The 12,566-nt window shown below is 32.5% G+C and overlaps 1 long non-coding RNA gene across 1 annotated transcript; it reads left to right on the plus strand.

Moving 5' to 3' along the window:
* The first annotated feature begins 2,255 nt into the window (after positions 1-2,255).
* Positions 2,256-11,520, plus strand: LOC148783061 (uncharacterized). Its single transcript, XR_016048987.1, has 2 exons — positions 2,256-2,544; positions 11,115-11,520. It is a non-coding gene; the product is annotated as an uncharacterized LOC148783061 (long non-coding RNA).
* The last annotated feature ends 1,046 nt before the right edge of the window (positions 11,521-12,566 follow it).

The following is a 12,566-nucleotide window of genomic DNA, read 5'->3' on the forward strand; positions in this document are numbered from 1 at the left end:
ATGCATTACCTATCTAAATAATAAATTAATAATACTAGGGTCAATTTTTCAAATCCAATTTCTTCAAGCCCAAAGATAATCAAATACATGAAAATGTTATGATACTTGATCAAGACAGTCTCTACTAATATTCTACTAATACAAGTGGACATATCATCTAACATTTCCAATTAGTATGTAAATGTGTTTTTTTAAAGTATAAGAGCGCCTTTCTTTTCTTATCAGTAAACGTAACATCACCTTTCAGTTTCTAAATCATGTTAATAATCCATAAATAATAAGAAAATAGGCAGCAACACTGGTATCAAAAAATCTGACTATAGATAAAATTTGTGCACTTTGATGATGATTCCTAGTTGCTCTTAAACAAAGCAATTTTTTTTACTGCCTTCTTGAGGATTGTTTGTAATATCACCATCAGTCAATAACTCAATTAATCTGTATTGCATTCCTAGTAAGTTTCACGCGCGGCAACAAAATCAACTTAATGATAGCATAATGAACAACAATATGAAGAAGACGGTCAATAAGTTTATTACAAACAGGGACTGAGAAAATTCATATATATATATATATATATATATATATATATATATATATATATATATATATATATATATATATATATATATATATATATATATATATATATATATATATATATATATATATATATATATATATAAAGGAGAATTCAAATTAAAAAAAAAAAAAAAGTTATCAAATACTTACATAAATACTGGGTTATCCTTAGCTCTAGAAATGCTTAGACATCATGTTTTATTCCAATGTATTTATGGCAATGCCATCTTAAGCAAGTAGTTCCTTTCTCATATAATTTCCCATATACATTCTCAATCTAGCAAACACACAATAACATTGTGTAATACTTCCAATACAATGTTCAATAAGCCACAGGCTCAACTGAGTGGAGAATTTAAAAGATTTTTTTAAAATTTATTATTCCTTTGAATTGGGTTTTCCTCTTCTTTTATGTTTCACAAGCACAAGAAAATCTCAAATTCCACATAAACCAAACAACAGAGAACCAGAATTTTGAGCAATCTCAAGCAACCATATTAATCCCAAAATCTCAGAGAAAAAACAGCAAAAAATGAATCTATCTTTGAAGATTCAGAAACTGAAATATTCATGGAGTCAAAAAATGAACAGAAATACCTAGGATGCAAGCGATTGAAATAGGCTTCTAATTGTTCTATGAAATCAGGAGCAGAAGCTTCTTCATGGCCACTTCCCACAAGCCTGTCAAAGAATTTCATAAAACCAAGAAACCATAAGGCTTTATGAAAACCTAGTTTTTGCTCAGTATTTTTGCCCCTCTATAGCTATGGTTGATTTAGTAGGTTTTCCCCAATTTTTGTAAATTAGGGTTTTGGAAGCCATGGAAGAGGTTCAGGACAAGCATGTGATTTTTAGGAACTTCATCATTGGATTGCCCAAAGAGACGGACATAGAATTGAGGACTTCAAATCTTACACTGAAAGTTACAGAGGATTCCAGAGTTTTGGTTGTGAAAAATCTGAACCTCTCTAGCAAAGGGTTTCATATCCTTGGTGATGGCCTAGTTGAGCTGCAAAGAGGTTGAGGTGCCAAGAAAAGAGGCTGGCAGAGCCTTGGTGAGAGCCTAGTGGAGTTGCAGAGAGGTTGAGGTGCGAAGAAGAGAGGAGAGTAGCGTGAGGAAAATTTTTTTTGGGGTGGAGCGTTTTTATCGTGCGAAGGTCCATTACAAACTTTTTTTTTTTTTTAAGTTACGTGGTTTTCCACATAACTTTTTTTACGTGTAAAAGAGGGAATAACAACAATACAAATAAGTTTTTTAAAAATCTTACTTTTTTTTATCAAATACAAAAGGTGAACAGTAAGATTTTTAAAAATCTTACTTTTTTTATCAAATACAAAAGGTGAACAGTAAGAGGTAAGTTTTAACTTCTGGTAAGCAACTTTCTGTTATCAAACACGCCCTTAGAGTTAGTAGCATGTCCTACAACTTCTATACAATTAGGGCGTGTTGGATAACATAAAGTTAGTCTCTAGAATATGGAACTTACCTGCTACTATTTATATTCTGTGTTTGATAAAAAAAAAGTAAGATAAAAGAGAACTTCTTTTTACTATTCATGTTCCCACTTTTACTCTTGGAAAAAACTTCATGGTCAACCATGGAACTTGAAAATGGAAGTTGCTATTTCTTTTTCCCCCCAATAAAACATTCACCCCTCTTCGCACCTCTGCCCTGAGGAAAAAACATTTCTTCACCCCTCTCTTCGCAATAGCCAGGCGCTCGCCTGCTACAACCAGCCTCTCTTCTTCCTTCCTCGCCTGCAACAACTAGTCTTTCTTCTTCCTGCAACAGCCAGCCAGCCAGCCACTCATCTTCTTCCTTCGGATTAGTGTGAGATTACATTTCATTTGTAGAGAGAGAGATAGAGTGATCACATCGTACATTGAAACTTGGAGCTTTCTATTCCATATTTTGAGCGAAATCATCCGAAAGCTTCAAGCTTTAGAGGTAGCGATTCAAAGGTACTTGCTTTATCTGACTTGTCTGCATCATTTTATGGCATTCTTCTTTTAATTGAATTGTTGGCCTTCATAAATCTAACCTCTGTTTTTTACTTGTCGTGCTTTACTACCATTTCGTTTTGTCTACTCTGTCGAATATTTTTAACTGAAAAATTTCTCAACTGTATTTGTGGATGAATTGTTAGATTTTTTTTTTTTTCCTTGCTGATAACTTCTGCACTTCGACAAACCCTCGTTTGATAATTGATGGTGCTCATTCAATGTAGTGGAAGTTGATAGGGTACGGTAGTAGAGATAGGAAGTTTTATGTAATAAAATCGAATTTTTATGGCTTATGGACATTATTGGAGCTACTGCTACTTATATGAAAAATAAAGACCTTGAAGCTTGGTCATCATCGTGAAGGAGAATTGTGACTTTTATTTGCTCATTGATTCATCATTGATTATGTATTTACTGCAAAAGATGATTTATTAATTGATTTCGATATCTATATTAGCATTATTGATTCATCATTGAGTATGTATTTACTGTAAAAGATGATTTATTAATTGATTTTGATATCTATATTAGCATTATTTTACGCAAATTGGAAGGGGAGAAATTATTTACTTATATGAATGGGGGCCAATTATATGGTTATAGTTAAGAGCCATAATAATGAGGATAAGGGGTTTTAATTTTTGTTTTAGTGGCAAGGTTATCCATCATTATAATTCTTATTTTGAGCGAGAATTGACAAAAAAAATGCTGTATTTTTGCATTCATTTAAATCTACCATACGTGTTTTCAAGGGGGTTTCTTTCATACCTGACAGCCTATGTGTGCTAGTCATTAAAGTTTACCATTTGAATGTATAAGATGAGGTCTCTACAGTGATACATTTTCATCAGTTTCTTCATTTTCATTTGTTTTATTGTAATCCTATCCATTGGATTCTTAACGGTGTATTGGGAATATTGTATATATAGTTGAGTCTTTAGATTTTATATTTGATCATGGATGCTGACTTGCTAGCTACCTTATATCTTATAAGTTTTGATCCACCACACTTTTGGGGGTTGATTCCCTTGTCTCAATCCTTTGCATAAAATATTTAGTTTGGGTAAGTTATGATCAATTTTAAGTTTGACATAAAAAAATTACCAAAGTTGAGAGCGCCATCTATTTATATTAATTTAGTTTTTGTCTGTTATGAGCACCATCTATTTATATCAATTTAGTTTTTGTTTGTTATGCACACCATCTATTTATATCAAGTTAACATTTCAAGATGTTATCAAACACAGAAACCCAAAACTTTTTTAACATTATAGTAGATTATGACGGTAACTTCTTTTTTCTCAGGAAAGAGAGACTTCCAATTTACGAATTATGATTTAACTTTCGGTTATCATACATACCCTTAGGACACCTTCTTACCTTCTTACTTTCATGACATGTCTTCCCCATTAACTCTTGCTTAATAATGTAGTATAGATAAAAACTTTATCCTTTATTTATTTTTTTATTTTTATTTTATTCTCTTTACTTGAAAACCCTAGCCCCTTTCTCGAGTTGAATTTATGTTTGCCCACGACATGCCGTGCAAGTTATTTTTGTTTAAAATATGAACCTTTTTACAAGGGCTAATTCCCATGTGGTCCCTCCCCCCATGGGACGCAACATCCAAACAGATCCCAAAGTCAAATTCAATTTGAAATCTGTTTGTCCATGTCACATGATCGCGTCGACCGGTTAAATTGAGATTAGAAGTTATCCAAGGCAATATGATTAACCTAGTTTCAGAATTTTAAAAGGATTTGGATAGCCTCAAGATTCATAATGTGGAACTTAATTTTTACCAGCATCATCATGAATTTTAAAACGTAGGGGTCAGAACTTGACCAGGAATTGAGTAGTATTTCATTAACCAGAAAATCCATAAAAAAGTTTTGGAAGTACGTGACACACCCAATTTAACTAATTTCACTTACCAAAAGTAAATGGTTTCATTATATACAATCTTTTTTTTATATATTAGAAGTATATATTTTTTATTTTTATTTTTATATAGATTATTATTTTTAAGGAAAATTTATATAGGGCAAAGTTTAAAAAAATGGATTCGTGACTCGAATCGGTCCCACCTATACCCATGTCGACTCGTTTGGAACTGGTGGATCGGATCAGAAGAATTGGTGGAATCGATAATTTTTGTTTCAAATTTTTGAAAAAAATAATTCAAGAAAAAACTGTTCATCCTTTTCTTTTTTGATTGAATCGGTAAAGAATCGATCGGAATCGGTGAAGAATCGTTTGAACTGGGTAAAAAATCGACAGAATTGGCAATTCCGTAAAAAAATCGGCGATTTTACTATTTGGAACCGCTCGAATCCCTTTTTTTGGCCTAATCTAGAGCGTCCTAGGTGATTCTTAATCCATATCGGGTTGTCGATTTTTTAAACCTTGATATAAGGTGTTAAGGTACTCGAAATCTATCTGAAAGAGGTTATTTTGTGTAAAAAAAACATTGCAATTGATCATCTCAACCTCGAAAATAATGCGTCACACAACACTGTCCATTTTCAAAATTTTCAAATGTTTATAGATTTACGTAATTCGAATTATTTTTAAATATTTAAATTTTAAAATTAAGTGCGAAAATAGTTTTTTTTGTAACTTTAAATTTTATTACTAAGGGAAAGTATATAATGAGACAATTTACCTTTGCTACAAGGTGGTCTCAATAAATCTTGATTATTGGATGCGAAATTATGTGCTTGCATTTATTTTGTTGTCCAAGATCAAAGTTCAAAAGAATTTTTCTCGAACTTTGTGACACCCCCAAGCTATCAGATTTCACATCAGATGATTGTAAATAATTGTGACCTCTTTATTCCAAAAGTAAATAGTCTAACTAAAGGATAAAAATAGATTTTTAGGTTATCTTTAAGATTTATGCACCATAATTGTACAAGAGATGAGCTTACTTTGACACCTTTATACAAACCACACTCTAATATTTAGGGATTGTATACTTCTCCTTACTTTGACACCTTTATACAAACCACACTCTAATATTTAGGGATTGTATACTTCTCCTTACTTTGACACCTTTATACAAACCGCACTCTAATGTTTAGGGATTGTATGCTATGAGACTATTTATTTTTGGTACAGGAATGTCACAATCTCCTTTTTCAAAAATTTCAAATGTTTAAAGATTTGTTTAATCTAAATTATTTTTTTAAAGCTTTAAACTTTAAAACTAAGGTTGAAAATAGATTTTTTGAAGCTTTAAGTTTTATAATTCGTTAAGATTTATGCACCATAATTTTATAAGAGATACTTCTTACTTTGACACCTTTATACAAACTGCACTCTAATCTTTAACGATTGTATATTATGAGACCGTTTATTTTTGATACAAGAATGTCAAAATCTTTTTAAGCTACTGAATGTGAAATATAACATATTAAAATGTATCACAACTTTGGAAAAAATTTGTTTCGAATTTTGTGCTCAAATAGTGGCATATCAGTAGCCATCTGATTTCACATCCAATAAGTGACAATGGTTGTGACCTTTTTGTATTTAAAGTAAATGGTCTCATCATATACCTTTTCTAATCTTTAATCATTTTAAAATAATATACGTGTACAATCCACAACATTATTTATTGTAAAATAATCTACTTAGGTTTTATTTTTAGTTTTTTTGGAATTCATGATCACAACCGTTGAGATTACTCCATCCAAAATCTATATCTAAAATGGGTTTTCAAATAATTAAAATCTATAACTATTTTTGGAGATTAAAATTTATAATTAGATATAAAAATAGATTTTCAAATAATTCAAATAATTGTTTACACTAAACTTACATGTTATGATAAAATTTGGCGGTGCGCTTTAATTGGATTGTTTAAAGTCACAACCTTATAGAAACCACACCCTTTTTTAAAAGGGCACGCAGATGCACCAAAATTATTTTCTTTTTTAAAATAAGAGCAACTTTTATCCTGAGTGATGAGTAGAATATATATTTTATGAAAAAAAACATAAAAATAATTAAATGCTCTATAAGGTACATAACCATATTCTACACATTAGTTAATAAAAAAGCTTTTATTTATAAAAACAGTATACCATGAGAACATTCACATTTGATGCAAGGAGGTCATGAAAGAAAGACCTATGTGACCGTTTGCTGAAGAAATACAATTTTTTTTTTTTAATAATAATCACCTCTTATAATTTTGGCAACAAGATCACTCACAGATGGTCTTATTACAAACAATAGAAATTACAAAAATAAATAACGCATCAATAAAATAAATCACAATTACTTGATGCCATTCATACAACCTAATATTGTGCATGAGAATATGAAATAAAGAACAAGTAAGTATAAGATAAAGATGTCGGAGATTACCGCAACCGGACTTCTTACACCCCACACCGAGTCACCACATCCAATAGCGCGGGATCTGCGGTCTAGCTTCAATCTCGAATCGGGAAAGTTGATTTCGGCCAAACTATGTAATCACCCTTAATTCTCCACAAAGCCCTAACCTCCATAAATAACTTAGGCTTCCCTCTAATTTTTATAACTCTTAGTTTCTTCTTAGGTCTAGTGAGAGTTAGAGAGAGAAACTCTCTAACCTCAATTAGAACTCTTACTTTCTTCTTAGGTTTAGAGAGGGTTAGAGAGAAAAACTCAAAGGAGAGAGAGTGGGGCGTGCCCCTATAAGAGAGAGAGGTTATGGGAGAGAGAGAGAGAGGTTGTGTAGAGATTAGGGGAGAGTACTCCTATTTATAGTGAATATTTAGGTTTAGGGTTTTTTAAGGTTTTCCCATAGTTTCCTCTTTCATGAGATTGAATCTGTACCGTCGTTGATCAAGGTGACTTGTAGGGTGAGAGATCTGAGCCATCCATTTCATAGATGGGAGATTGAATCTGTACCGTCGTTGATCAAGGTGACTTGTGGGGTGAGAGATCTGAGCCATCCATTCCATAGATGGGCTATCAACATTATAAAAAGTGCTTTGACTATTATCCCCCTTTCCTTAAATCATTTTCCCATTAATATATTTAGATAAAATAGATATCATACATTCTATAAAAATAACATGAGCATATCGCATATTCCATAAGGATATGTCAAACGTTATCAAGTAAATAAATACTACCAAACTTTTTAAAGAAGATAAGGTCAATGTTTACCATGAATTCAAATTGATCATATTCCTTTTAAAGCATACTTATCATATTACAAAATATGCTATGGCCGCTATATCCTTTCTAAGATTTGACCACATGTCTCAAATCAAAATTACCATAATCGTAAATACCTTGATCACAAAGAATCCAAAAGAGTGGCACACACATCTGGGCCCCCACCCACATGCCACATGGTGGGCCTATGTGCACTTTGGGCCCCATGAAATTTTATAAACGTTTTCAAATAAAACGAATTAATACATATATTTGAATTTTTACAACTTTGTAAATTTTAGAACTGTATTTTTACAAGTCCAAAAATCATAATTAAAATATTGAAAAATTCATAAAAATTCAAATAATAAAACTAAAATCATTTCAATAATAAAATGAACACAATTAAATTAATATGATGGGAAAATGATCCATATGGTATTAAGAATTCAATCTGTAATAATGGGGTACTCCACCTTCAACTGTGGACTACAGACCACACTAGTTTTATCGAACCGACTCAGTGTTTCCCATGACACACAGTCTAAGCAAGGGCTCATTAGTAGGTCACTAAAGTTAGGTCGATGAATCAAGGGGTCGCAATCCCAGTCTGTGGATTACAGGTCTTTCCCTAGAGACGAGTCAAGGTCATCACGACCTGATGCGAACATAGCTCTATGATGCATAGGGGTATCTCTCGCACATGCATACGTTTCACCCAAATGTGGATATTTGGCTTTTTCGAACGATATATCGATATGCATGCCGTGTGATAGAACATTGATGAAGTTTTGGCTCCCATCTCAGTTGGCCTACCATCACACACAAGGGTCTCACAACCCCTTGGCTCACTCATCAAGGCATAAGCTCCGGCCTCATCAAGTAATAACCTAAAACCTTCCTCGGTTAATTCTTTATGCCCAGGTACTTTGGGTTTTACAACCGACTGGTCTAGATCGATAATCACAGTCCGGTATAAACAAACATCATTCGTTTAATATGATCCTCGAGGGACCACACTCATAAGGCCTTTAAAGGCCATATAAACCCAACATAAACCCAACAGGTCATGAGTAATTTTAACCATTAGATATGAAATTGGACAACTGCATTTATTTGATTGACTAAACTCAAAGTTCAAAATAAATTTTTTCGAACGTCATGATGCTTATGAGCTAACAAATTTCACATCATATGGTTATAAGTAGTTGTGACCACCTTATTCGAAAAGTAAACAGTCTCATTATATATAATCTTTTTTTTATACGACACATTCTAAATTTATTTTAAATTAAGGAAAATCAAACAAGATACCCATTCGACATGAAGTATTTAACATTTTGACCATTTGCAACTATTTCAACTCAATACTATGTTCTATAGATATTTTGACTAAAATTAAATCAAAAGATGTTTAAAGCTTTAAATTTAAATTATATACTTCAATAAATTTTCCCTAGATGAAATACCTAAAAGATCGCCCTAAATAAGTTAATTAAGTGTACTAGGTATACCTTCACAAACCCGTTCATTGAATTATCCTTAAATTAGCTTTGGTAAGATTAGTTAGGCCTAATACCATCCTTATCTTTAACTAAGATTTTCCCTTTTAAGGGTTAGGATATTCCGAGTCACTTAATTCTTCCCTATCCCAATTTCTTAATAGCAAGACTTAAGTATGAAAAAATATGAAGCCAAAGCCAAAAAAACATCATCTTACTGTGGGAGCATAAAATCTCTTTATTCTTTCCAATAAAACCCATTCTTGGAGTAATTTTAGAATCTCAAAATTTAGTATGTAACCTCTCTAATAAGGGTGGGAAATGGGTTGGGCTGTCCCGTGGACCTGATGGGTCGGCCTGTCTGGGCCTGAACCTAGACAATGGTCCCCTTGATCTTAGCCCAACCTAGATCGGGTTTGGATTTGGGTTCAAGTCCAACCTAGACCCTCTTGGGTTAGTCAGGTCCTAGTACAAGATACATATAAATATATTGTAACAATGTATTATAAAATATATAACATGAATTTTTTTTGTTTGTAGACTTATACCTGTGGACTCGATCCAAGTCCAATTCACTTGGTCCTGACCCAAGTTTGGGTGGGACACATTCTACATAAATCTAGTTGGGTATGGGTCCAAGTCCAAGTCGCTCAGACATTTCTAACCTTACTCTCTAACCGATAGACTAACTTTAAAGAGAAAATTTATTCAAACATCACTTTTTATATACTTAAAAAAAATAATATTTTAAAATTTAATGGAGACCATCCAAATTTTTTTAGGATGAGTTCCCATTATCTAAATTGTTTGGTGGTTCCAAAATTTTGGATTAAAAAAAAGAAAATTGTTTTCGGTGGGCTGGACCGCATTCTACAATATGGGTCTAGAGGTAAAAAGCATCCATCATAAAAATGGATGAAAATATGTGGTCCAACAAATGCTTTTTTTTTTTTTAATTTTTTTAATTTTTTTATTATATTTATAATCTCCATGTTAAAGATTATATATTATTTAAAAATTAGGATTAAATTATATTTGAAAAATATATTTATTGCTAAGTCCTCATTTCTACCATATGCGGGATGGCCACATAAAAACTGTCCTTAAAAAAATGAGAAAATATCTCCTTATCCCTTGTTTTTTACTTTTATTTATCATGAGATGTAAAGATTGAAAATATTACTTGTAACTAAAAGATCGATCTTTTCCATCTTTCAATCCCCTAAACCTTTTTGACCATGTATTTTTAAACCAAAAAAATACTAAAATGATACCTTCTCAACAACTCATTTCTACTCATTTCTTTAACGTTAATTTTACCATCTAATTTTCAAAGCACTCCTCTCTCTCTCAAGTCACTGTCTCGCTATCTCAAAACTCCATCTCTATCTCTCTTTCTAATACCTAATGTGCAGAAAAGTTCCCTCTCATACATTATATCTCTCTCTCTAAAAATATCGCATCTCTATTTAGCTTCTTTTGCAAAGTTCCCTCTCATACATTATATCTCTCTCTAAAAATATCGCATCTCTATTTAGCTTCTTTTGCAGCTCCAATATACCACAAATTCTCTCTAAAAAAACCAACATATCTGATATCCTATTGCCCTATTGCAGCCCCAAACCATCGTATATTCTCTCTAAAAAAAACCCACCTATCTGAAACCCTATTGCCCTATTGCAGCCCCAACCCACCGATCATTTGGAGGTCACAAAATCGAGCCTCAAACGGAGACGATTGTGGAAGAAAAATATAATAACATCCTTAAGCTCAAATATTACCACTAGTTATGTTGAACTTAGGAACAATCTTGTTGAATGAAAAGCTGAACTTTGGGATCGATTGAATTCTGTTTTCATGCATGAATAGGGATGGAGATAAATGGTGGTTTCTACCTCTTATTCTTCTTCTGGTTAAATGCACACAAGCACGCCTACTAAATAGCATATTGCAAATTTAGTGATTCAAGACCCAATGTTATGTACTGAGGACCTTGCAAGATTATGGAGTTCTTGACTTTCGCACAAGAAGATATAACTCTTTCTTGGTGATGAAGATTTGGCTGCCCCATTGAGTGGTTTCCTCTGGTTGCTTATAAGAGAAGAGCTCATCCCTTCAATGTAAATATGTAGTGGAAGCCATTTGATTGGTGTTCATTAGAAATTATGATGCAGCACTTGATTTTTGTTAGTGCTGTATACAAGTTAATTATTAATATTCGATATGAACTTAATGTACTGTACATTGTTGAATATAAACTTGTGGTTCATTGAAACTTGGTTGATTGATTAGTTAATAGTGAACATGTGATTTGGTGTACCACCATACTCCTCATATGTGATTTTGGAAAGGCAAATTTAAATGCCAATTAGAATTTAGATCCATCAATAATAACACTTAGATTGGGGCTTTGCGATTTGGGTATTTGAGTTGAAAGAAGAAATCCAAGGGTGTAGGTGTTTGAGGTTCAATTTTGTGACCTCCAAATAATCGGTAGGTTGGGGCTGCAACATGGCAATAGGGCTTTAGATCTATAGGATTTTTAGAGAGAATTTGTGGTATATTGGGGCTATTAAAGGGTTTAGACAGAAACACGGTGTTTTTTGAGAGAGAGATGATGTAAAAAAGAAAATTTCTCTATAATATTGGGTATTAGAGAAAGATACATCGGTGAGTTAAAAAAGAGATGGTGATTTGAGAGATAAAAATTAAATTGGAAGGTTGTCATTTAATATTTTTCTAAATAAAAAATACACGGTGAAAAGGGTTTATGAGTTGAAAGATAAAAAAGATAGAAACTCTATGTTATAAATAATATTTTTAATTTTTAAAACTCATAAAAAATAGGAATAAAAAGTAATAAAATATTTTTTTTAAAAAAAAAAAAAAAGAAAAAAAAAGCGCTGTAAACCTTTAACCCAAGGGAGGAAGTATACAGTTTATTCCGGCGGTAACATAATATGGAAGCTTCATGGAAACAACACGTGTACCGTGGAGACAATTAATAGGATTGGACGCGTATGTCGCATACGCATTCTTGACGTGAGGCCAACAACCCTCTCGGTCAAGGAAACGAAACAATTACTATCGTGCCCTCAATTATTTAAGTTATTTTCGATATTGCCGCTGCGAGGTATCCAACTAATTTAGGGCGAAAATTAATGGTCACATTTAAATGACAGATGTATCCTCTCGGACTTTCATATATATCCTGTGCGGGGCTTGCGGAGAAGGAGGCGGTGGGAAACCGGGCGTTAGTTTAGAAAATATTTTGTAAAATCGAGGGTGTATTTTATGGAACTGTATCCCGAAAAATCCTGA

The sequence above is a fragment of the Amborella trichopoda genome, chromosome 2 (assembly GCF_054954075.1).
Source record: "Amborella trichopoda isolate Santa Cruz 75 chromosome 2, AtrichopodaSantaCruz75HAP2 v2.0, whole genome shotgun sequence".
Taxonomy (NCBI): domain Eukaryota; kingdom Viridiplantae; phylum Streptophyta; class Magnoliopsida; order Amborellales; family Amborellaceae; genus Amborella; species Amborella trichopoda.